Source organism: Panthera uncia, chromosome X (assembly GCF_023721935.1).
Source record: "Panthera uncia isolate 11264 chromosome X, Puncia_PCG_1.0, whole genome shotgun sequence".
In the NCBI taxonomy this organism is placed as follows: domain Eukaryota; kingdom Metazoa; phylum Chordata; class Mammalia; order Carnivora; family Felidae; genus Panthera; species Panthera uncia.
Window position 1 is genome coordinate 36,903,685 of NC_064817.1, and position 4,444 is coordinate 36,908,128.

The window sequence follows — 4,444 nt, forward strand, 5'->3', positions numbered from 1 at the left end:
ATCCAACTTGGGCTCAGGTCATGATCTCATGGTTCGTGAGTTTGAGCCCTGCTGACCACACAGAGCCTGGAGCCCACTTCGAGTTCTGTATTTCCCTCTCTCTCTCTGCCCCTCCCCCACTCACACTGTCTCTCAAAAATAAATAAGCATTAAAAAAAAAGATTCTCATACTATCCGATATGATACGATATGTATTATACCGTTACTGGAAGGTACATTGTGCCAAGTGAAAAGTACATACTATAAACACTGAAACAACCAATTAAATAACAAACTGAAGAGTTATAGCGAAGAGGTCCAGAATAAGCCACCGTGGCATAAAAAATTCATTGGAGCTGAAAGCATTTGAGTTCCTGAAATCCCTTATTTGCCTAAAAACAAAACCTTCCAAAGAAGTCAATTGTCATAAATCCCCTTCCAGGGAACAACTCTAATCTTCTCTTTCTGGAACGAAGTTAGCACCACACCCAAACAGACATTGTAACCAAACTATCATATCTCCTATCTATTCTCCTAAGGGCCTATTTATCTTTCCAAAAAGTCATTTGTTTTTCTACAAGGGCTCTTTCTCCCTGCCCCCCACTTCTAAGAAAGTCATTTGTTCTCTCCGAAGTGTCCTTGTGTCCCTCCCCGTCCACTATTAAACGGTAAATAAGCCCCAAATTCTAACCACCAACTTGGGTCACGTTTCTTTGTGTGAGTCTATCATTAAATCTGTTTTTTCTCTTACTAATCTGTCTTTCTCATTTTTATTTGAAGGCCTCCAAGTCTTAAACACAAGAGAGTAAAAGAAAAGTTTTTCCTCCCTGACAATGAGATAAAATGGAATCAAACATTTTTGATTAATCCAAAATAAGGGGGGGGGGGAGGCAACAAAAACATAGACAAATAGCAAGACAATACGTTTAAATTTGACCTTATCAATAACTACATTAAATGCAAGGAATCTAAATACATCAATTAAAAGGCAGTAACTGCCAAATTGGATAAAAAAAACAAGACCCAACTGGGGCGCCTGGGTGGCTCAGTCAGTTAAGCTTTTGAGTCTCGGTTTCAGCTCAGGTCATGATCTCGGGTTTCGTGAGTTCGAGTTTCATGAGTTTCATGGGTGAACTTCAAAAACATGCTAAGTGAAAGAACTTCAAAAACATTATGCTAAGTGAAAGAAGTCAGACTCAAAGGGTCACATATTGTATGATCCCATTTATATGAAATATTTAGAATAGGTAAAGTGAGACAGAAAGCAGATTGGTAATTCCCAGGGGCCGGAATCAGAAGTGACTGCTTTATGGGTATGGTGTTTCCTCTGGGGGTGAGGAAATGTTTGGGAACTAAACGGAAGTGGTGGTTGTACAATATGGCAAATGTACTAAATGTCACGGAATTTTACATTTTAAGATGGTTAATTTTCTGTTACGTGAATTTAATCTTAAAAGACATTAATTGTCGTTTAGGGGCACACCTGGGTGGCTCAGTCAGTTAAGCCTCCGAGTCTTGATTTCAGCTCAGGTCGTGATCTTACGGTTTGTGGGATTGAGCCCCGCATCGGGCTCTGTGCTGACATCGCGGAGCTTGCTTGGGATTCTCTCTCTCTCTCTCCCTCTCTCTCTCTCTCTCTGCTCCTTCCCCGCTCATGCTCTTTCTCACTCAAAAATAAATAAATATTTTAAAAAAACAAAATTAATTGTCATTTACTATATTGACAAAATTTTGAAAGAAAAATCATATAGTCATCTCAATAGATGTAGTGAAAGCATGTGACCAAATCTAATATCCATTCCTGATAAAATCTCTCAGCAAAGTCGAAATAGAAGGGAGCTTCCTCTACCCGATGAAGGGTGTCTACCGAAACCCTACAGCTAACATCATACTTAATGGTGAAAGACTGTATTCTTTCCCCTTAAATTCAGTAACACTTCCTGTTCAACACTGTACCAGTCTGTGCAATAAGATAAGAAAAGGGAAATAAGAGAATCCAGATTTCAAACGAAGAGGTAAAACTTTATTCATAGACTAAGACCTGTGTGAAAAATCTAATTATCTGTGTGGATGTCTATGTAAAAAAATCTGATGATACCTATACAAAAAGCCACAAGACAGATACATGTGTTTATTAAGTTTGACAGATACAAGGATCGATGTACAAAAAACAGTTATATTTCTATCTTTTAGCAACCGATGATCAGAAAATAAAATTTAAAGAAAATTACCATTTACATTAGCATTAACAAACATGAAATATAGGGAGAAATCTGTCAAATCCGTGTAATACCCATACACCAAAACTATAAAATGTTGCTGAGATAAATTGAAGCCTTAAATAAATGGGATGATATACTGCGTTCATGGGTCAGAAGTCTCAATATATTAAGATGCCAAATTGATCTGTAGGTTCAGTACAAGCCCAGTCAAAAACCTAGCAGGATTTTAGGATTGACAAGCTTATTCTAAAATTCATATGGAAATGCAAAAGATCTAGAATACCCAAAACTACCATGCAAGAAGGACTTATTAGAAAGCTACAGTGATCGGGGCACCCAGGTGGCTCAGTTGGCTGAGCATCCAACTTTGGCTCTGGTCATGATCTCACGGTGCATGAGTTCGAGCCCCATGTCAGGCTCTGTGCTGACAGCTCGGGGCCTGGAGACTGTTTCAGATTCTGTGTCTCCCTGTCTGTCTCTGCCCCTCCCCTGCTCAAGCTCTCTCTCTCTCTCTCTCTCTCTCTCTCTCAAGAATAAAGAAACATTAAAAAAAGAATCTTTAAAAAAATAAAAATAAAACTTCTAGAAGGAAACAGGAAAATACCTTTATGACCTTGGTTTAAGCAAACATTTATTAGATATAACACCAGCAGAAGAATCCATAAAATAAATTGATTAAACAGAATCAGAATTTAAAATTTTGTCCAAAGACCTTGTTAAGAGAACGAAAGACCATCACATTTTGGAAGAAAATATTTGGAAATCATAGATCTGGTAAAGGACTTGTATCTGGAACAGATAAAGAACTCTCAAACCTTGGGGCGCCTGGGTGGCTCAGTCAGTTAAGTATCTGACTCTCAATTTCAGCTCAGGTTATGATTTCATGGTTTGTGGGTTCCAGCCCCACGTTGGGCTCTGTACTCACAGTGTGGAGCCTGCTTGGGATGCTCTCTCTGACTCTCCCCTGCTTGTTCTCTCTGTCTCTCAAAATAAATAAACTTTAAAAAAAAAGAACTCTTGAACCTCAAAAATAAGAAAATAAACAACTATAATGAGAAACTCCTACACATCTATTAGGATGGCTAAAATTGAAAAGATTGACCACACCAAGTATTGGCAAAAATGTGGAGGAACAAGGACTTTATGCAATATTGGAAGAGCAGGAAAATGGCATAGTAACTTTGGAAAACAGCTTGGCAATGAAGGAAAGCAGAATTTGTCACCCGCAATTATGCCTCTTTGGCACACTGATTATTTTAAGCTGCTTATTTTTTATTTTTATTTTTTTATTGAGAGACAGAGAGAGAGAATGAGAGAGCTGGGGAGGGGCAGAGAGAGAGGGAGAGAAAGAATCCAAAGCAGACTTTGTGCTGTCAGCGTGGAGCCTGACGTGAGGCTCAATCCCACAAACCGTGAGATCATGACCTGAGCCGAAACCAAGAGCTGGATGCTTAACCAACTGAGCCACCCAGATGCCCCTTAAGCTGTTTATCTTTAAGAAAGCAGACACGGGGGAAACCCTGAAAACTGAGTAGAAGTGACCCTTCTGTATGAAACATTTACATGTACAAGGGAAATGTCCATTTGTAAGGGTGCCCTCCTCTCTGTACCAGGGAGAATGACTCCAAATGTCTAGAAACTCCTACCAATGTGGAAGGCAACGACTGAAATCTGCAGAAACCTTACCCTTGTTTACTATGCTTTTCCTGGTAACCTCCCCAAACTGCTGCTCCCCCCCCCCCCCCCGCCCCAATATCATTTGTCTTTACCTAGAGATGGATATTTAAGGTAGGGGCTTGGGCCATTTCAGAGGGTCTCTCCCGTGTCTACAGGAGGTACACAGACGTTACTGAACTTGTGTTTCTCCTATTAATCTGTCTTTTTATGGGGCTGTGGGGAGCGGGGGAGTCTTAGCCAAGAATCTAGAAGGGTAGAGGGAAAATTACTTTTCCTGTCCACAGCGATTATTCAAAAAGTTAAACATCAACCATAGGATCCAGCCACTCCACTCCTAGACATTTACCTAAGGGAAATGAAGGCATATATTCATAAGAAGACTTGTACACGAATGTTCATAGCAGCTTTACTTGAGAATGGACTAAAATATGACATATCCATACAATGGAACACTACCTGGCAATAAAACATAATAAAATATCGGCACATGCAACAACATGGATGAACCTCAAAATAATTATGCTGAGTGAAAGAAACGAGGCCCAAAAAAAGTACCCGTTGTATAA

At 39.6% G+C, this 4,444-nt stretch overlaps 1 pseudogene; it reads left to right on the top strand.

Moving 5' to 3' along the window:
* Nucleotides 1–3,869, top strand: part of LOC125931270 (mitochondrial import receptor subunit TOM20 homolog) — a 6,717-nt pseudogene extending 2,848 nt beyond the window's left edge.
* The last annotated feature ends 575 nt before the right edge of the window (nt 3,870–4,444 follow it).